Source organism: Dipodomys merriami, unplaced genomic scaffold, assembly GCF_024711535.1.
Source record: "Dipodomys merriami isolate MVZ:Mamm:240054 unplaced genomic scaffold, mDipMer1.0.p SCAF_13, whole genome shotgun sequence".
Taxonomy (NCBI): Eukaryota; Metazoa; Chordata; class Mammalia; order Rodentia; family Heteromyidae; genus Dipodomys; species Dipodomys merriami.
Genome location: NW_027202604.1, coordinates 7,195,282 through 7,217,799, shown reverse-complemented (window position 1 = coordinate 7,217,799; position 22,518 = coordinate 7,195,282). Strand labels below are relative to the sequence as shown.

The window sequence follows — 22,518 nt, the reverse complement described above, 5'->3', positions numbered from 1 at the left end:
TACTGTGGGGGAGGGACATACAAAGCAACAAAGAGATAATCTTATAAATGCATTAGAAACACATGCATGAAAGAAAAAAACATTAAAATACATATCCATGAGACTCTTATCTCCAATAAACCACTCAGAAAACCAGAAGTGGTGCAGTGGCTCAAGTGGTAGAGTGCTAGCCTTGAGCTGAAGAGCTGAGGGACAGCGTTCAAGCTCAGACTGCAAGCCCTATGACCGACCCCCCACTCCAAAAAAAAAAAAAAAAAAAAGAGTCTCATGGACTTTCCTGCCCAGGATTGCTATGAACCATGATCTTCAAATCTCAGCCTTTTGAATAGCTAGGATTCAAGGCGTGAGCCACTGGTGCCTGGCCAAAGATACATTTTTAAACTGAAGTTTTCATTATTACTGTTCATTATTACATTTCATTATTACTATTCATGGCCAGTCTGTTCATCTGAATTTTCTTCCTTTCTCTCTCTCTCAATCTTAAATAACTTTTTTTGTGATTTTTCTTTTAAAGTAGTTGAAATTGAAATCCAAAGGGATTTCAATTCATTAAGTCAGATTATGGATATAATGCATCTTGATCAGTGTGATCCTTTCCATTGTTTTCTCCCAAGTCTCCCAAGTCCCATCCATACAATAGGTGGTTCAGGTTTATATAATGTACCTTAAATATAATGACAGTATTCATCCATTCTTCCTCTCTCCATTCATCTGCTCTCAGCAAAATATGTTTTAGCTTCCTGGTATTTAGTTTGTCAAATTGTTCATTAGGACTTTAGAGGAGTTAAACCATTGGATTCCTCCCTTGAGTATACTGTCCTTGTGGCACTTTATGTTTGTATGCCTTTAACTCTATGTATGTTTTCACATATGTTTGTATGCAGATCTCATTTCCATGTATGAGAGAAAACATAAAGTGATTCATCTATCTGGCTAACAGCTTACCATAATTGTTGCTAGTTCCATCCATTTCTTTGCAAATGACATCTTCTTCTGGTTTTTGCTGGTTAATTATAGATAAGAGTCTCACAAACTTTTCTGATGGGGCTGGCTTGGAACTATAATCTTCAGATCTCAGCCTCCTGAATAGCTAGGATTACAGGTGTCCACCACCAGTGCCTGGTCCTCTCTAGTTCTTTATGTCCTATATCAACCTGATTGAAAGTTCTATACCTGCTTTTGCAGTACTGCGTGCTGCTGGCTTGTTTGCTCTAGCCCAGTGGCCAGTGCTCAGATCATTCCTGCTAGGAAGCATGGCAGTCCCTACCCAACCCTGGCTGCTGTTGGCAGCTGCTGGCACTGTGGATCACTTAATACTAGTAAAGATGCTGGTGTGGAGAACGAGATAATAACTGTGTTATTAACAGAAATTGTATTGTGATGGCAGCTCAGTTTACCATGAAGTACTTAATAATAATAATCCTATTGAAGAATACTTAACACAACAATAGCAGTACCAGCAGCAGCCAACTCCTACCACTTGCTATTTGCTGGGTCTTGTTTGAAATCTTTTATCTATGTGAACCGTGTGTGTGTGTGTGTGTGTGTGTGTGTGTGTGCACACGCGCGTGCGTGCGCGTGCAGCAGTGGGGCTTGAACTCAGGGAGTGTGTACTGTCCCTTAGTGTTTTTGCTCAAGGATGGTATTCTATTCCTTGAGCTATGTCTCTACTTCCTGATTTTTTGGTAGTTAGGGATAAAAGTCTCATGGACTTTTTTTTTTTTGACTTGATTTATTTTTTTAAATTTAATTTTATTTTATTTGTGAACATACTGTACAGAGGAGTTACAATTACATGGGCAGGATAATGCGTACATTTCTTACCAAGCATTGCAGCCTCCTCCTTTGGTTTACCCTTCACATCCCTTCCCAGCCTCCCCCCTCCCCCCCAATCCCAATCCTTCTCCTTCCCCCCCTTCCCCTCCCCCCCCCCACCGACGTTGTAAAGCTCTTTTTTGGACATGACAACTTGTACTTCTCATTGTTGCAACAGGTCCACCTGTATCCTTAAACAACTGGTTTTTCCCCATCTCCTCCACAAGTTATACTGACATCAAATATAGTGAAAGCAGGGGTTATACTGTGGGGGAGGGACATACAAAGCAACAAAGAGATAATCTTATAAATGCGTTAGAAACACATGCATGAAAGAAAAAAACATTAAAATACATATCTAAGGGTTCATTTTCCTGACATCACATTATCTGACCTTTTCTGCTTGACTCATACATATACTAGATATTGCAAATAAGGGAAACCATGGGACCTATGTTTCTTTGGGCCTGGCTTACTTCACTTAATATAATTTTTTCCAAGTTTTTCCATTTCCTAACAAATGGGGCAATGTCATTCTTTCTGATGGAGGCATATCATGGACTTTTCTTGATCCTCAAATCATAGCCTCCCAAGTACCTAGGATTACAGGCTTGAGATAGTTCCAGTTCCCAGCCCTCATTTCGTCTCCAGAGCTCTGGACTGAGGATGTACCATGATTACACTCATTTTACAGATGAGAAAGCTGTTAGCCAGGGTTGGGACAGGCCTCAGAAGCTGGGCCTTTGTTAGACAGTTAGATCTATTTCTTCATAACCAGGTGGATATCTGTGGGGTGGGCACACAATTGTTCTTCTACTTATTTGGGCAGGACTTAAGAATTGCTAGTGGCCTGTTGCTAGAGACTGCTGTACCTCAGTAGCCTGATGTCAGATGTGGTTGAGGTGGGCCAAGGGCTGGGGAGTCACCAGCCTGGTGCCAGGGTAGAAATGGCCATGTGAGTACCTGCCCTGTGGGGTAGCTTTGGGAAGAGGAAGTATTTATTCCTACCCTTTCTGATTGCCTCTAATTATATGGCATTATTTTTGTCTCACTTATAAAGATTTAATTGCACTGTTGTTCCAGGCCATCAGGGCCTCTTACCAAGTCATCTTTCACCATTGGTGATAATTGGCTCAGCTTGCATTGGCTTCAGTTAGTCACAGTTCCTTACCACGTTCAATCTAAGGTCTGATTTGAGCTTTATCTTTTTACTGTGTGAAGTTGCTTTTTATTTTGTTTCATGCATATGCCGGGTTGTCTAAGCCACTTCCCTATCCCATCACACTGTCTGGGTTGACATGTACATTAATCTCCTAAAGGTAGTCAAGATAGGGTAAAAAAAGCATTCCATCACAAAGTGCTCAGTGTCTTGGAAGAGGGAACCCAAGGGAGCCCTTGGGCTCCACTCATTCTGCTCGCTCCAGCAGGACCCGATGCCCGTTATAGGGAGGGGAAACATCCCACATTCCTGAGTGGTAGGCAGTCTCAAAGGGAACCCTCCTTATTTATGAGAAACTCGAGACACAACCCAGTCCTTCAAATATTAATGGCAGTAGCTACTTAGGAGGCTGAGATCTAAGGATCATGGTTCAGAGCCAGCCTAGGCAGGAAAGTCCGTGAAACTCTTACCTCCAAGTAAGCGCCAAAAATCAGAAGTGGAGCTGTGGCTCAAGTGATAGAGTGTCAGTCTTGAGTGGAAAAAGCTAAGTAAGATTGCCAAGGCCCCAAATTCAAATACTGTCATAAAAAATGGCAGCAAAGATTTAGAAAATCCTAAAGTTACGTTTCCAAATAAAAAAGATAAAGGGTTTGTCGCCTAAAAGAGAACAAGGAATGAACCACATAAATTAAGGCAACAGAACTTCTAGGATATGAGCAGTGTGCTGGGCCTCTCTAGCTGTGGACTATGAATTCAGCTTACTCCACTGCTATGCTGAAGGCTACTGCTCACTCGGCAGCCATGCTGTGTTTTGAATCAGCATTTCCTACATGCTCTGGTCTTGCTGTCTGGCAAACTTGATTTAGGAAGAACAGATGACAGTAATGAATGGGAAAAGTCTACTGAGGAATTAATTGGGTGTTAAGTGTGAGCCACCTTGCTTCTCCACGCCTCTAAATTGTGATCTATACTGGGTGTCATTGAGATTGCCACATGCTAGGGACAAGGAATAGTGTGCCTTAGCAGCTTCTGGCCTTGGTGGCTCTGCTCCCTGCCCAGTCCTCCATTTATTTCTTCTTCCTTTCTTTTCTTCCTTGTGCTTGACTTGGATTCCCCTTATTTTGACCTGCATGAAACTTTGTGTGTGTGTGTGTGTGTGTGTGTGTGTGTGTGTGTGTGTGTGTGTGTGTGTGTGTGTGTTTGTGTTGAGGCTTGAATGCAGGGCCTGGACACTGTCCCTTAGCTTTTGTGTCCAGGGCTGGCACTCTACGGCTTGAGCCATGGCTCTGCTTCTGGCTTTTTGGTGGTTAATTGGAGAGAAGAGTTTTAAAGACTTTTCTACCTGGGCTGGCTTTGAACCTCAGTGCTTAGATCTCAGCCTCCTGAGTGGTTAGGGTTACAGGTGTGAGCCACCAGCATCTGACTGTTGTCTGAAGCTTTTGATGTGCATTCACCACTGGTATCTTTAGAATCTCCAGTTTCCCTTCCAGGGCACTGTGCCCTGTGTCTCCTGTTGACTTTGTTTCTTAGTGTTTTTCCTGTGCTCCCTTAGTTCTGGGTATTGACAGAGGCTCAAGACCCTATCTCCTCTTACAGAACTGCTCACACTGGTGTGAGTGAATCAGGAAGAAGGAGGAATGGGAGGGGTGGCGGCTGGGAGGTCAGACTTTTAATAGGGGGCACTTCAGGTGTACAGGCAGGGTCTGGAGGAAGTATGGCTTTACCCAGAGGGGCTTTGAACTTGCCAGCAGCTGTCTAGACAGAGGGACAACTGTGTTGGGGATGGCTGGGTTTTTGAGCTGCATGACCTCTCCATGGAGAGATGCTGCTGCTGACCTCTTGGTCTTTGTCCCCTTAAATGGACAAATCAGGGTTTTGTCCTTAATTCCTCTTGTGAATACTCTGTCCATTGGCTCTTCTTTCCACCCTCTTTTGGTTCCCTCCTCATTTTCACCCTTCCTCTGTCTTCTTGCTTCAACCATTAGCTTCAGGAGTGGACAGTGGTAAGACATCATATCCTATCTGAAACTCTCACCCATCTTTTTTTGTGGCTGTCACACTAAGTGCTGTTTGCAACACATTCTGTCCATGCCAGCAAGGTAAGAACTGATCCTAACTACTTAGGAGGCTGAGATCTGAAGATCATGGTTTGAAGCCAGCTTTGTGTTGGAAAGTCCATGAGACTCTTCAAAAAGCTTCAAGTGGAGCTAGGTTTCAGGTGCTAGAGTACCAACCTTGATGACAAAGCTAAGGGACCAAGCCCAGTCCCTGGGTTCAAGCCCCAGTAAATAAATAAAATAAAACATTTTAAAGTAAAAACTGACCTTTGGGTCTGTCACTGTTTCCTGCTCATTTGGCCTTCACCACTAATCCCCAATAATAAGCTCCTTAAGTCAGCAGCCTACCTGCCTCTGTGTGAGTGTGTGTGTGTGTGTGTGTGTGTGTGTGTGTGTGTGTGTGTGAGTGTGTGTATGTGTGTGTGTGTATGTGTATATCATCTTAGGACCATTGTGTCCTGACTTGATTGGAGACTCAATGTCTAGAAGTACTAAATATGTATAGTTTCAGTTATCTTTTGCTATGTCACAAAATACCCAGAAGTTAGTAGCTTGAAATATGATTGACCTGTCATAATCCTGTTGGGGTGGCTGGGCTCAGCAGGGCAGTTCTTCTGGTGTGTTATGTCAGCCAGGGCCACTCATGGGACTGCTGGGAGCCGGGATAGAAGACTGTGATGGCTCTTGTGCATGTCTGACTCTTGATGCTGAGTGTGATGGAACATCTCGGCTGTCCTCCAAGAGGTCGTTTCCTGTCCATTTGTCTAACACCCTGCCTGAACTGGATCCCACAAGCTAAAAGTGAAAGGCCTTGCTTGTAGAACCTAGGCCTGGGCATAGGATCACCTTGCCCACATTGTATGGGTCAGGGAAGGCCACAGGGCCCACCCAGATTCAGTGCTATAAGAAATGGGCCCACCCCCTGACAGAAGGGGACACAAAGTTGGTGGCTGCCAACTTTGGAGACAGATGCATTAACAGTGCTAGTGGTTGTAGCAATAATAGCGCTGCTTTTCATTCACTCACTGGGGGTTTGTTGAAGGCTTACTGAGTCCCAGGAGGGCTAGTGCAAAGGATGACAAGGCCCTTTTCTCAGCTGGCTTCCAGAAAAACAAATGTGCTAGCAATCAGTTACCTTCGGTGGCCACCAAGCCCCTTTCCCTAACCAAGTCCTTCTTCCCCAACGTGGCATTTCTCTGCTGACTAGCAAGGGTTAACTTTGTTTTTTTTAGCTGATCATCATTTTTGTTTTGGAAAGTAAATAGCTGTTTTAGTCCTTTCATTTCTTCTTCCTGTTGGGTTGTGTGCATTTTGCCTACAGGTTTTTAGAGTACTTTTTACATGTGGAAGATTTTTAAACTAATTGCTTTCATAACCTTTGTTTAATATTTAAGATGCTCTTTAAAGCATTATTAGACTTTATGTATTTCTTTTGCCTTAATTCCTCAATTTCATCATTAGTTTCTTGGACTCAGGGGCCCATTTTTGAAAAGCTTTCTTATTAGCATATATTAATTGTAAAGAATGGGTTATATTTTGACATTTGCATACATGTAACTAATGTACTTGGATCATTTAGCCATCCCCCAGCTCCTCTCTTTTGTTTTCCTTCTCCCCTCCTGCTGGTCCCATTTCTCTTCCCCACTAGTCCCTCTCCTAGTTTCATGTCTTTAAGGGAAAAAAAATCAAGATTCTACATATGAGAAAAACGTGATATTTGCCTTTTGATTGTTTGTTGATGGTACTGGGGTTTGAACTGAGGACTTTTGGTTTGCTAAGCATTTTCTTAGTCCCCTCTTTTTTTTTCTTTGCTTTTAGGTTTTTGCTTTTGTTTTTGTTTTTAATAGAGTCTTGTGTTTTTGCCTGGGCTAATGTGAACTGTGGTTTTCATATTTATGCTTCTCACATAGTTGGTAACAGGCATGCGCCACCATGCCCAGCTTTATTTATTAGATTGAGATGAGCGGTTACTAACTCTCCATCTGGGCCAACCTTGAACCTCAGTCCTCTTCATCTCAGTCTCCCAAGTAGCTGGGACTATAGGTGTGAGTTACCATGCCTGCCTTATCGATAGGTCTTTCTGACTTTGGCTTATTTTGCTTGCCATGGTGATCTCTGTTTTCACCTATTTTCCTGTGAGCAGCATACTTTCATTTTTCTTGTGGCTGAATACTACTTCATTGCATATAAGTACAACATTTCTAATATGCATGTATGTATTGATAGACTCCAAGGCCAATCCCATGCCTTGGCTACCATGAAACAGCTGCTATTAATATGGGTATGCAGGAAGCCGATGTGATTTCTTAGGCTGTAGACCAGGAATGGGGGGAAAGGGCAATGGAATCTTGGTATAGTTTTGATTTACATGTCCATATGGCTGAAGATGTTGAGCTTTATTTCATCTATTTTTATGGCTGTTCTTCCCTTGAGATCTATCTATTCAGTTTGCAGTTTGCCCTTTTTATTTATTGAATTACTAATTATTTTTTTGTGTATGATGGTCCTGAGGCTTGAATTGAGGACCTGGGTGCTATCCCTGAGATTTTTTTTTCTCAAGGCTAGTGCAACCACTTGAACTATAGCTCCACTTCAGGCTTTTTGGTGGTTAATTGGAAACAAGAGTCTCACAGACTTTTCCTGCTGGGGCTGGCTTTGAACTGTGATCCTCAGATCTCAGCCTCCTAAGTAGCTAGCATTACAGGCAAGAGTCACCACACCTGGCCAGAATACCCTCCCTTTTTAAAAGTAAAATTCTGAAATATGGAACTTTGTTCCTCGGTGAGTTGGGATCATGTTCTTTACTATAAGAACAGGCTATCCAGGGCAGACAGTGCCTGGAGAGTGAGTGTGATGAGACATACAGGATTGTGGAACCCTGTGCTGGCTGCATTTAGGAGTTAGGCTGCTGAGAAGCCATTGAAAAGTTTAGAGCATGGGGCTGAGCATGGTGGCACAAGCCTCTGATCCTAACTGCTCCAGAGCATCATTGTTCTAGGCCAGCAAGTATAAAAAAAGACTCTTATCTAAAATGCAAACTGAAAGCAAAAGGACTCTTGTCACTGTTTTTGATTTTGGTACCTTGGGTTTTGTATATATGTTTATCTGATTTAGGGAAGGCAACAGGGAATGAGACAGAGGACAAAGGGTGAACCAATGCAATAGTGATATTTACAAGACACTATGTTAGAATTGAATTTTGGGAGGAGCTAAAGTAGGTAAAAACAAGGGAGGGATAACAAGGGGGTAACAGTGTTTGACAAGAAATGTACTCATTACCTTGGTTATATAACTAACCCCTTTGACATCACCCTTAACAATAAAATGAAATACATTTTTGTTTAAAAAAAAAAAGGAAAAGGACTGGGATGTAGCTCAGGTAGTAGAGTACTTGTTTAACAAGTGTGAGGCTCTGAATTTAATTCTCAATACTGAAAATATAAAATTCAGAGCCTGAACTGTGATGACCATTTAATGGCTCACTCATAGAAATGTGAGCAGAGTATGCTTTTGCTTTCTCCTTTCTGTCTTCAGAGAAATTAAGCATTGTGGAGAACACTTATGGAATTGTGTGGTGAGGACTTGAAAGCCTTTCCTTCCCCCGTTCCTATAGTAAGTTCCCCACCCCCTTTTTGTTAATACTGGGGTTTAAACTCAGGTCTTTGCAAGGCTAGATAGTGTTTCACCACTTGAACCATGGTCCCATCCCTTTTTACTTTAGGTTATTTTTCGAGTAGAATCACATTGTCCTAGGCCTCCTGTATAGCAGAGATCACACATGGTGTCCCACCATGCCTAGCTTGTTTGTTGAAATGGGTCTCATAAAGTTTTTGCTGAGGGCTGTCCTTCACTGGTATCCCTCTTGACCTCTGCCCCTGTCTTCCCCCAGCCAGTAGCTGGGTTTATAAAATGAGCCTCCTTAGCCAATAAGTGTTTCTTTCTTTCTTTTTTTTTTTTTTTTGGTCGGTCGTGGGGCTTGAACTCTGGGCCTGGGTGCTGTCCCTCAGCTCTTCAGCTCAAGGCGAGCGCACTACCACTTGAGCTACAGCACCACTTCCAAGTGTTTCTTTCTTAAAGGCAGAATTCCTTTATTTTATAAATTAGTTTCCTTTCTCTCATGCCTTGCTTGAACCCTCAATCATCCATGGGAAGATTGGGCCACAGAGCTGGCTGGAGGCAGATATGTCCTGTTCAGCCTTCGGCATAAGACAGAAAGAAAAGACAAAGACCGGCTGCCCCTGGCAGGTCTGTGCTGTGTGTGTGTGTGTGTGTGTGTGTGTGTGTGTGTGTGTGTGTGTGTGTGTGTGTGTGTGTGTGTGTGTGTGTGTGTGTGTGTGTGTGTGCGCGTGTGCGTGTGCGTGCACAAATGTGCATGTGTGATGATTTCAGTGATTCTGTAATTTTTTTGCATCCATAATTGACATGGGGTGCTAAATTGCCCCACTTGTCAGACAGTAGAATTTTATTCCAAGAAGCAAATTACTAAGTACTTGTATTTAAGCAGAAGAGGGGGATGGAGGATGAAACAATTGGCCTTTCTTTTTTTCAAGCCACTGTTAAGTTTGAATGGTTTCAGGTTTTTACAGATTGTTTTTGTTTAATCAGGCAGGCTGTGTGTATGTGTTGGGGGGGGGTGTATGTGTGTGTGTGTACAAGCATGAGTATGCCTGTGTGTGTACATATGCATTCATATATGTGTGCATGTGTGTGCGTTAGCTGCCAATCTCTGTTGGGGGGTGGTCCTCCATCCAGGAGAAAGCTCTTAGCAATCAAATAGATAAAAACCAACATATTCTTCAAGATTCTCTTCCTTGTCCTCTCTTCTCTGTTCATTGTCTGAACCTCAGTAGCCAAACTCTAAGAAGTACGAAGATCTTACACCTCAAAGTGATTTCCTTGAATAGTTGTCTTCTGCTATTTGTTTTAGCCAATTTCCAGGGTGACCATTGAAATTCCCCAAGTATTCCAGAAACAGAAGAGCCTTTATTGTGCCCTGAGACTTCTTCCCCTTTCTTCTTGGACCTGCCTGCTTCAGACTCACTCCTCACTCCCTGTTGTGTTCATCTTTAAAAAATGGTCCTAATAAATCATTGTGATAAGAGGAAAATTAAGAGTGGGGGAGGTGGGTGGACTAAGATTGAGGGGAAGCCATGTGTGATGGCACAGACCTATAATCTCTCTGTTGGAGAGATAGAGGCGGGGCATTTGGACTTCGATGCCAGTGAGGACTAAAGCGTGAGACCCTGTATCTAAAAAGGAAGCAGAGATGAAGGGGCAACTGGGTACAGTTGCCTTGCAGATCACCTAATGGGACTTAGGGTCAGCTTCTAGGTATAAAATGGGCTAGTTGGCATTTTTTTTCATAAAGAAAAAGGTAGTAAAAATGTTGGAATTGGTGAGTAATTTCTCTGTCACAATTGCTCAACTCTGGAAAAATTTTATAAATGCAAAAGCAGCCATAGCTGCAACATGTAAATGAAATGCCAAAACAGCCATAACAATGTGTACATGAACAGACATGGGTGCATTCCAATAAAACTTTATTTACAAAACTCATAGTAGGTTGGACTGGTTGGCTCACTGTACTTTGCTTACCCCTGGTCCACATAATCAGTGTATAAAAAAACGCTGTCCTTTTTCTCCTGCAACTTTAAAAGGGGGATATCAAGTGTTAATAGTGAAGGTACTTTGAAAAATAATTTTTTCCTTCTTGTTAGGACTGGATAGTTTAAAGCAAACTCCCCCCCCCCAAAAAATAGCAAGAAAATCCATATTAAATACATAAAAAATGATGAAAGGCATCTATGGTTGAACAAGAGCAATTCCTTTCCCTTTGGCCATTGTCACCAGTCAGCACAGACATGGTAGAATAAAGTAGCAGAGACATCTTACAGTTCTGCAGATCACAATGGCAGAACCACATGGAGTCTGAGACTCAGGGGAAGAATTCACTCTTCGCTTCTGCTGGCCACTGGCACTGACAGCACTCCTGGGCTTGTGGCTGCATCCCTGTGCCCTGTTATTGCATGGCCTTCTGCCTAGGCATCTGTGTTCTTGCTACTGTTCTGTCTCTAAACAAACTCAGCTTGGCTGTTAGAAGTGTCTGTGTGATTACATTTAGATACCCCCTTCCACAGTAATTTTAAGAAAATCACCTCTTTCCTAGACTTTAATCACATCTTTTGTGGGATATGGTGACACTCACAGGGTAAGAGGATCCGGATGTGAGCATTTCCTTTTGGGAAGCCCATTAGAGAGAATGTGGCTATAATAAGTAAAAGTGCTATGATAGCAGCAGTGCTGAGCACAGTAAATGGGGTGCTGAGATTAAGTATAGGCATGCATTTTCTCATTGATTCTTTATCTCTAGCACTGGACACATGAGGGCTCTTGGGGACCATGCAGAAGTCATGCAGCCAGCTGAGCTAGTACTCAATCTAGGATTTGAACCCAAGCATTTAGGTTTGGGGCTCTTTCCTTTAATGGCCCTGTGTGGGTAGGCAGGCACACTGCTTCTAATGACAGGCCTGGGTCAGCTTGCTGCTTTGTCTTTTACTAAAGAGCTGTTCAAACCCCATTGAACTTAATAGGGTCTTTGACTGGAAAGAGTTTCAGCAAATATCAGCTTCTAAATATTAAAGGGTTAGTGTTAGCTTGATGAGCTCTTTTTTTGCAGCCTTAGTTTGAGGAGCTGAGCACTGAAAACAATAGAATATCAGTGGGTCACTCAGTACTCTGTAGTTCGAAAATTTTATGGCCTATGAGTTTTTGTCAGATCTAAAACACAAAACTTTCTAAACCTGGATTCTTGAAGAGTTGAATCAATTCTACTCTGCCAGATAATGGAGAGAATTTGCTTACTCCGCTTCCAGACGAAGCTGTTGTTGAGTTTGCTGCTGGACACTTTGATATTTGCTGATGGTCGCAGTGTTCTGCAAGGAAAAATGACTTCTAGACGTCCAGGCCAAATCTATACTGTCTGAATGAATTGAGGTAATTACTCAGATTATTTAGACCCTGCCTGCCAGATAATTGAGGGAAATGGGGTTATTAATTTGAAGTAGCTAGGTAATTTGGTCTACCTCCCTTTGCTAATGTAAACATGGTCACATTGTGTAATTGTATAATTGGCTCAAAGAGCTGTATTCTTTCTCTTGAAGCATCTGCCATTGTCAAGGCCTTGCCCGCTGGGTGAGAGTTGATTATTATAGACAAACCCTAGGTGCTTAGCTCAGCTTTCCTGGTGGTGGTGTTGTGTGTGTGTGTGTGTTACATCTTACACACATATACATATATATGTGTATATTGTGTACTTATATATATATATATATATACATATTTCAGTATATGTATAGATGTATGTTTTAAATTAAAAATGGAAATACAGGAAACATTTCATTTGAATATTGTTGAGAGTTCATGTGAGAGTTTTATAGGAATATGTGTGGCCGACAAACTACCTTAGAGTCTAGAGGAGGAGATTGGTTCTTTTGTAAGAGGTTTTTTGTTCACTGAGTGCGGCTCTGATGTCTATATGTGAATCGCCCAGGAGACTCATTACAGCAGAGATTATTTGTAGTCAAAGATGGTGAAAGGAAAAAGAAGTGCAGTTCATTAGCATCTATGTAAATTGTTGTTTAATGGGGCTTGCATTGTGGCGGTGCTGTGGGCTTACATGCATAGAACGCAGCCCTTCCCCTTCCAGGCCCTGGAAGTGGTTGTCACTGCAACCAGGGTGTCTGTGGCCTCTCATGTCATGCTCCAAATGGCTCAAGAGTGTGTTCTAAGCCTCCTTCCTTACTGGAGCTCAGCCACTTTGTCTGTTTGTCTGCCATTTGTTCAAGAAGTCTGAGCAGGGCTGGGGTTGGGAATGGGGGTGGGGGCAACAGGGCCCACATCACAGCTCTGGTGGCCACATGTCTCAGATTCTCTGGAACCACATGGATCTAACATTTGTGTGTACATGTCTACCTGTCCTCGGGCTTGAACTCAGGGCCTGGGTGGTATCCTTTAACATTTTCTGCTCAAGACCCATGTTTTATCACTTGAGCTATCCAGTTCCACTTCTGGCTTTTTAGTGGTTAATTAGGTAAGAGTTTCTTGGACTTTCCAACCTGGGCTGGCTTCAAACCTTGATCCTCAGATCTCAGACTCCTGAGTAGTTAAGATGACAAGCATGAGCCACCAGGACTTGGCTTAACATCTTCTTTATAGTTTTAGACCTTCAATCCTGAATTTTAGTTTGGAAAATTAGGCCCAAGAGACATTTGCTCACCTGTCCCTTACAGCTGCTTACATTGTATTTCTATCCTAGCCATAAAAGGGAGAAAACTGGGAACATACTTAAAAAAAATTCCCCAGGCAAGTTGTGATTGAGTGAGGTTTAGGTGCTGGATAGTGGGGTAGGTTGCCATCATTGATCTGATTATTCTACTTCCCATTTCACTTTGCTTGTGAACATGTGGTCCAGAGAGGATGAGACTGTTCAGATAAAACCAGGCTCAGCAAATTCACATGAAATGTGTACTCCAATGTCCTGGAGACTTGCTGGACTGTGGGTTTATTTATGAGCCTCTTGGGCCTACGGGGAAGGAAAGGAGAGAGGAAAGGAAGAATTTGCTCCTAAAATGAAATCCAACTTTACTTACTATGAAATCTCCCCATTGGCAACCCCTCCTGCCAGCCCCCAATAAATGTACAAATAAAAAATAACACAGCAAATAAAAATCACACTGGAAATGAAACAGTAAGATGATTCTGGGACTTTTGCAGGGCTGGAATTATCCACAGAATTTATTCTTTCTGCTATGTTTATTTTACATACTACATCCTGGTCAGATTTGATAGAATATTCACATGTCATTTCTGGATCTTCTCTAAAACTCATAGAAATTCAGAACAAAGCCATGTCCATACAAAGTATGGAAATAAGTCAATCACTTGGAAAATTTATGCTAGTCATTTGAGAAAAGAATTCTGGTTTTTCTTCTTTAGTTTAGTCAAATAACTACAGGTTATAGTAAACAAAAAAATATCTATAAGCCTATTTTATTTTCAGTTCCAGTTTCAGTCCTGGGACTTGAACTCAGAGTCTGGGTGCTGTCTGTCTCTTACATTTTTTTGCTCGAGGTAGATGCTCTGCCCCTTGAGCCACAGCTCTACTTCTGGCAGTATTTTTTGGGTGGTTAATTTGAGATAACATCCTCACTGACTTTTCCTAACCAAGCTTCAAACCTGGATCCTCATATCTCAGCCTCCTGAGTCACCACCATTATAAGTGGATTCATCAGTGCCCAGCTACTAGGTCCTTTTAAATTGCATTGTAGAGTTTAGGTTTTTTCCTCTATCATTTCAACAAATAATGGCCAGTTATCCTTTTAAAGGATTTATTTTTCATCTTTTGATTATGTATGATGATACTGACTAGTTCATTACAGGTGCAAATGATGACTAGGCAAATGAATCTGAGCATAGATTAGAACTTACAAAAGTAAATACAGTGGGCTGGGCAGTGGTGGCTCATACCTGTAATCCTAGCTGCTCAAGAGGCGAACACCTGAAGATTTTGGTTCAGAGCAACACTCCCACCACCCCCAAGAAAGGCAGTAATGCCTCTGGGACTCTTATCCTGCAGTTAACCACCAAGTAAAAGTGGAAGTGGAGGTATGGCTCAAGTAGTAGAGTACCAGACTTGAGTTGAAAAAGGCAAGTGAAAGCCTGAGACCCTGAGTTCAAGCCCTAGACCCAGCAATAGAAGGAAAAGAGGGAGAGAAGGAGAGAGGAAAAGAAAGGAAGAAAGGAAGAAAGAAATTAAAGTAAGTTGCCTTTTGTTGTTGCTTGAAACAGGGATCTCTGTGTACTCAGGCTGACCTTGAACTTGAGATTCTCATGCCTCCACCTTCAGAGTAACTGGGATTGTAGGTGTGTACCTCCACATCTGGCTTTAAAGTAGATTTCAAGTATAGAATTGAGTTTGATTTAAATTGTTCATCTTTTGCTATATAAGAAAATGAAAAGGTCCTTTCCTAGGGCAAAGGGCGCTTGGTGTAAGAGTTCAGATATCCTGAAGTACTTTCTGGGCTTAGCTTACTCCTTTCTGGTTCTGTTTGGACTAATTCCATTCAGAAAGCACATTGGTTTGGAACTAGAGCTAAGTATCTGGTTTTCAGTTACTCTTCTGATAATCATACTTCTAGTTTGCTGGAAACAGATGAACAATCTTACATGAGTGTATAAAACACAACTAGTTGTGGTCTGAGGGACTCTCCAAAGGGGCCTGAAGTTCATGGAACATATATGGTTTTCAGAATTATTTTGGCTTCTTGTTGTGTGTATGGATCTGAGATTGTAGTTCCTGGAATTCGAGGCTGTTGCTATGCAATGTAAATAGAGTATGTAGGTCAAAATGATGATTGTCATTACGGATGTTGAAAGGACAGTTTCTGACTTACACAGATGGAAAAGGTCCATAAAGATCTGATATTGAAGAGCTGGGGCAAAAGGAATGCTGTAGATAGATGTGTTTCTTGTGGGCAAATAGAATTAATAGCAAGAGGAAAGAAACTTACTTGTCAGGGAAAATGTTTCCCACATGTCAGTGAGGACAGTACTTTCTCCTTCCTCTTTGTTCTTGCACAGAGCCCCAACCTCAAGAAGCTCCAGCACTCTGAGTATAGCTTGGGCCCCAAAAACATACCAGAGCCTGGACTAGGTCCATTTAGTTCCTGCCTGCCCCTATGGGATTGTGTTTGGCCCCTCTTAGCTAAACAGCTCATCTGCTTTCTTTGTCTCGTCTAACACCTGTATACACATGTCCCATAGTAAGTAGCATGTAAGTGCCTTAGTCTGCTTCACGCTGCTATAACCCAGTCCTTTAGACTGAAGAACAGAGATTTATTTCTAGAGGGTAGAAGGCTCATGAATAAAAGCAGCTGTAGGTTTAGTGTCTGGTGAAGGTTTGGTCTTTGCTTCCAAGATGGTAAGGACTATTGTAGCTTTACCTGGCAGGAAGCAGAAGATCAGAAGGGATGTTTGATCCTGCATCAAGCTCTTCTATGGTTGCATTAATTAATTCATTACCCCTAACAAAGTCCATACTGTGACATTGAGGGTTAAATTTCCAGGGCATGAATTTGGGGTTTCACATTCAGAGCATTAGCATGATCTATTGAGTTAGATCTTTGGGTAACAACATTTATAAGAGAAAAACCCCTCTCCACTATGAGACTAGTAATCTAACTTCTGTTTCAGGTAGTATTTGCCAGTTTTAATGAGGACTGAAGAGAAATAAAATGTTAGGGGTTCACACTTGTTATCCTAGCTACACAGGAAGCTGAGCTCTGGAGGATTGCGGTTTAAAGCCAGCCCAGGTAGAAAAGTCAGTGGGATTCTGTCTCCAATAAGCCAACAAAAAAGCAGAACAACAGATAGTTTCAAGTAGTAGAGCACCAGTCATGAGCAAGAAGATAAAAGCATAACTCCTAAGTGAAACTCTTGAGTTCAAGTGTCAATACTGGCAAAAAGGCAAAACCAAAACCTTATTACGGTCATGTGCAGTGTAATGATATTTCAGCCTTTGACAATGCCTGCGGGATGATGGTCCTGTGAACTGTATTGCCTTGTGTCATGGTGATTGTCTTAGTTTATGGAAAGACTCTGACAACTACAGAAGGATGGAATTTACTGACAGCTTTCTTCTCAAAATGCATCCTTATACTTAAGTGATGTATGACTGTACTTCAGATTCACTGAGCTAAGTGAGTGGTTTTTTGGAATTAGAAATCTCAAAAGTTGAGACTTTTGGTACACCTTACACCTCATAAAAGGTCCAATGGTAACTACTACAGCACTTCTTGAGTACTTCTGTCTAGGCACCTAGCCTTTTCATTGTTATAAAGATCCTATCAGGCCTATAATCCTAGCTACAGAGGGGCTGAGATTTGAGGATCACGGTTCAAAGTCAGCCTTGGCAGGAACGTCCCTTAAACTCTTATCTCCAATTAACCACCTGAAAACCAGAAGTGGTGCTGTGGATCAAGTGGTAGAGCACTCACCTTGAGCTGAAGAGCTCAGGGTTCAAGCCTCACAACCAACTCCCCCCGCAAAAAAAAAAAAAAAAAAGAACCTACCAGATTAGCAGTTTTATTCTTCCTTTATATACTTAGGGAAAGAAGGGTTAGGCAACCCATCCAAGATCACCAGCCAGGACTGGAACCCAGGAAGTTTAAAACCAGAGTCTGCACCCTTTATCACTGTGCTAAATTGCCTCTCAGGGAACAGCCTTTATCATAAGGTATGTTTACCTGGGGCAGCCAGCCTTGGTGGAAACATTACATAGTTTTGTAGAAGCAGAAAGTCACCTATATTTGAAGAGGCTGTAAATCAGGTTTCTCAGCTACCAGAAAGGTACATATCATACTTGTTGAAATTCTTTGTTAATAAGGAGTACACACTGATCGGTTCTCAGCTGAGATGATAGTTCTGTACATCTCTGTTAACCACTTGCATCCCAGGTCAGCGGTTCAGAGCTTTGATCATCTAAACTTTTTTCAAAACACCACCAGGTCTTCTGCTTCCCTCTTCTGTGCTTACTCTCTCAAGATATGCAGAGGAGTTTTCCTGAAGCTTTGTTGGTTTGATTTTTTTTTTTTGGCGGGGGCAGGGGTCCGGTTGTGGGGCTTGAACTCTGGGCCTGGGTGCTGTCCCTCAGCTCTTCAGCTCAAGGCTAGTGCTCTACCACTCGAGCCACAGCGCCACTTCTGGCTTTTTTCTTTTTGCTTATGTAGTGCCGAGGAATCGAACCCAGGGCCTCAGGCATGCAAGGCAAGTGCTGTACCACTGAGCCACCTTCCCAGCCCTTCCTGAAGCTTTGTGACATGCCATTTGATACCTGCTTGAATTTTTGTTTGAAAATAGCCTTCATTTTCAACTTTCTACGATGATGGATACCAAAAGGTATCTGTCAAGGAAAATCTTTTAGGGATCCTTCCAGCATTTCTAATAGTAAAACATGGTCAATTCAGGATATTAATTTACATTTGTGATGTATGTCTTCTAAATATATGTGAGTTTGCAGTCCTTTTCCGGTGTGGCAGCAGCTGGGCAAGATGCAATGTACCTTTTGGTACTCCCAGGTATTTGGTGTATATGTGTGTGTGTGTGTGTATTCATGCACAAGTGTGCATGATTGTAAGTATGTGTACATGCCTGTCCTGGGGCTTGAACTCAGGCCCTGGACACTGTCCTTGAGCTTTTGTGTTCAAGGATGGCACTCTATCACTTTGATCCACAGCACCATATCCAGCTTTTTGGTCATTAGTTGGAAGATAAAGAGTCTCAAATTTTCCTGCTGGGGCTGGCTTTGAACCTCAGTCTTCAGATCTCAGCCTACAGAGTAGGATTACAGGTGTGAGCCACCAGTGCCCAGCTTCTCTGGCAACTTGGGCAAGTTGTCTTCTGCGAGGAAAAGTATGCTCTGTACCTCAGCTCTCTGGAGATCAAGCCCCATTCTCACTAGCAGAGCATCATTTTACAAAGACCAGCCCTGGTTGTTGTCATTGTTAATAAGACAGCTTGCTGAGAGCTGGGATCCATTTCTTTCCCTATGTGATCAGTACTGAGCTCCTTCCTCCTGACACTTTATCCACTCTGCTTAGAGGTCTTAAGAATTAACCATATGTAGGTTGTGTCCTTAATCAGTTCATCTTACATTACAATGTAAAGTCTCTCCCCTGTTCTACAGAGAACTTGATTTCCATTTACTGTCTGTGATCACAGAATAGCAAACGGATTCCCAGGAAATTTCATGAAGAGGAGAGCTAATGCAGAGATGGGCAGAGGGGGTAGGGATGCTGAGCTAATTGATTAGTTTAGCATCTTCTCATTTCCATGAAGGATGGAGGAGCCCAATTTGTATTTCTCCCTGGCACCATATTCGCACAAATTGTCCGATGTTTCATTATCATCTTGACGGAACAGCTGATGTGTAATTCTGTTCAATAGGAAATCTGGGTGTTTTTGCCATATGCATTTATGATTTCATGATGAGATTATTTTGTCTCTATTAGCTGATTATCTGAAGTGCTGAATTAGGATGACAGTGTACCTCCCTGAGCCCTGAATTGTCATTCACTGTCCTTTGGATACAGTGCCCAGGTCATAAAGAACTAGGGTCGTGTCCTTTCCTAAGAAAGCTTTTGGGCAGAATTGCACCTTGCTCAGAATGTTCCTACTGCTTACATATGGCTGGCTTCATTGTTTTCTGTCTGTCAGCACTCCATCTTTGACTGGTTCCAGTGTTAATTTGCACACTTGTCATCCTATGGTCTTTGTTTCCTGGCCTCTAACCTGTTTATGGAGTCTCTCCCCAGTGGATTTGAGAAGTCCCTGCTGCCAGCGTGAGGATTTTCACACACACATGAAAGCATGGGGAGGGGAACAGATTGAGTTCATTTGCTAAGTAAGCTCCTTTGGTGTCTTCCACCCCTAAAAATAACATTCCTGCTCTAAGTGAGAGTTCAAAAGAAACACCACAGGGCAAATTCTCTCTCTCTCTCTCTCTCTCTCTCTCTCTCTCTCTCTCTCTCTCTCTCTCACACACACACACACACACACACACACACACACACACACACACACACACGGCACCTAAACAAACTAGGACAGTCATGAGCGGCTGTGGATACAGCTGCTGCTGATCCCAACAGTGTCTAACTCCTGTGAGCACAGGGAGATGATTGTTATGGCCTGCAGGTCTCCATTGCAGATGTCCCGCCAAGGCGAGGGCCGCAGTGGGAGCTGCCAGCTGCCATCTTCATTTATCCTTGCCGTTGGAGGACCTTGATCTTCATGGGAGACAGCATGTATAAGAAGACATGGGGGGTTGCTGTCTGGTCCTAGATCTGTATTTGCTGGGTCTTTTATTATTATCCTGGTTCGTTAAAGCTTGCCTTCTAGTTATGAGCAGAGCCATGAGCTAGTTATGAGGAGAGCATGAGCAGGGCAAAATCCTTGTCTTCTCCAGGGAGAAACTTTAATAAGCTGTGATTGTCACACTTGGGGCGGCTAGAATGGTGCTTTGAGAAAAGGAGGGAGGCCCTGGTGGGCGAAGTGAGAAGATTTCTTCCAGAAGGAGTTGTGAAGGATGAGCAGGCTTCTCTAAACAGACGGGGAATGAGGGTGAGAGCTTGGGATTTTGTACATGCATGTGTCCCTTGTGTATCCCTGGAACATTGGTTCGAGGACCTCCTATAGACACCAGTCTGAAGATGCCCAAGTCCCCTGTATAAAATGGTGTAGGATTTGCATCTCATCTATGCACATTGTACCTGTACTTTAAATCATCTTGTCATTACTTAAAGTAGTTAATAGTAAATCACAAAAACTATTCATGTGTTCAGTATAGATGCAGTTTTTAAAAATGTGTTTTTATCTGAATTTGGTTGCATCTGTTAATATGGAGCCACAGGTAGAGATGGCTGGATAATCACCTGTATACCTGCATTGGTTTCTCCATTACTGCCAACATGGCAGGCTCCAGACAGCCTCTTACTTAATTGTTCTCAGATGTGTGAGTAAAGGATTCTGCTTGCTGAAATGCAGATCTGATTTAGTAGGTCTAAAATATAGCTTAAGAGTCTGCTTTCCTAAATTGCACACACTCCTAGCCACCCCCAGCCAGTCCTACTGCAGGTATACAGAAAGAATCATTATCCAGCAGTTGCTCTCCATTGGTTTACATAGGGATATATTGCTAGAAATTTTGGTACATATTCAAATGATGCAGAATTGTTTTGTTTTATATGTATAGCAGAGTGAGATTCTAGGCTCAGATAATTATACATAGGCTTTTCATCTATAAGAATATCTAGGGAGGATTTTTTTTTAAACAATTGTAAAAGTTGAGGCAATTCTTTTATGAGCTGCCCTTTTCATAGTTGATACCTAGCTTGCCTTGTCTTTGCCCTCAGTGGTTATCTCCCAGTTATTGTGGCAGTCAAGCACCAGATTTCTAGAATATTCCCTAAGAAGTAGAACCATCTACTCTGATAATCACTGAACCAGATGATGGGGCTAAATTATGTCAAGGAAAGGTGTCTTTGTCCCATGTCCATGTCCTAGGGCAAGCCAGCTTGCCTGGCTGCTAGTGTTGATGATGCAGAAAGGGGGCCTGGAGGTAGGTTCGGTGGAGAGATTGACAATTGGGGGAGACTGTGGCTGAGGTGTAGCCATAAAGAGGAAGATCACTTAGAAAGGAGAGCTCAAAAGAGTGACTTGAGGGCATTCAGTGACCAATTAGATATAGTGGAGAATGCAGAAGAGAAGGAGACGTTGATACTATTGCCCCATTTAGACCTGTGCTGCTCTTTGCTGGGATATTATATAGTACCAGACATGCAGGAGGCAAAGCAAGGGTTGAGACTGTGGTCAGGTTTTGTTTCCATTGCCTGTAGGATTCTGAACCAACTGCAGATATGGCCCTGGAGCTCAGGAAAACAGGCCAGTGTAAAATGGAACCTTGGGAGTGTGGAGCATATAAAATATGTCAGGAAAGAAATCATGGTGTGTAGATGAGCTGTGATTCAGGTTCTATATTCCCCTAGGCCAGTTAGGAGAGGGGTGAGTATGTGAGCGGCCATGGCCCTGCTGATGTAGGCTGTTGTTATAAGTGGATGACTGAGGGTTTATTTGCTCTATTTTGGTGGGAATCATAAATAGGCAAAGAGCAGCTCCATAAGCATTAGCAGTCCTCAGCTCCAGACTGTCACTAGTTTATATCAGTGAGGCTTACAGACTCCAAGGTTTATAGCTCTAGATCCTGCAGACTAGAGACTTTTGGCTAAAGGCATTAAACACCAGAGATACAAAGCCCTAGCCGCTCAAGTTTGAACATTTGTTCAAAGCCAGAGTTTATAGCTCTGGGTCTTGTGAACTAGAGACTTCTAGTTCCAATCGCTTAAAGCCAGAAACTTCTAGGTCTGGATGCTCAGGTCAGAGGCTTATTGCACTAAGTGATTCTGCACTAAGCAGTTAGTGTTATAGTTCCTGAGCTTTGGGTGTTTGATTCCTTTGCTTTTAACCCTTGACAGGTCCCGGAAATTCTTTCAAAGAGAAAGGTTTATAGTTTCAGCTCTTTGCAATCTCTAGCCTTCCATAGACTCACTTATCCAGCATTTCTGACTGGAGGATTTCTCCAGAACATTTCAGCCACCTTTTTCTACTGCTACTGAGGCTGGAAGCTCCAGCCTCTTGTCTGATCTTTGGTAAACTGCATGTTCTACCCATGATAAAGACCATACATAAGCAAAGTTTTTTTTTCTTTTTTTGTTTTTTTTTTCTGTTTTATTTCTCAATACTTTTTTTATTGTGAAAATACTGTACTGAGGGGTTACAATTACATGGGCAAGATAATGAGTACATTTCTTATCAAGCATTGCAGCCTCCTCCTTTGTTTCCCCTTCCCATCCTCCCTCCCACTACCCCCCCCCC

General features: G+C 42.5%; 1 protein-coding gene across 2 annotated transcripts in view; it reads left to right on the top strand.

The window, feature by feature from the left end:
• The window catches only part of Rftn1 (raftlin, lipid raft linker 1), a 222,179-nt gene that overhangs the window by 51,377 nt on the left and 148,284 nt on the right, over positions 1-22,518 (top strand). The window lies entirely within an intron of this gene.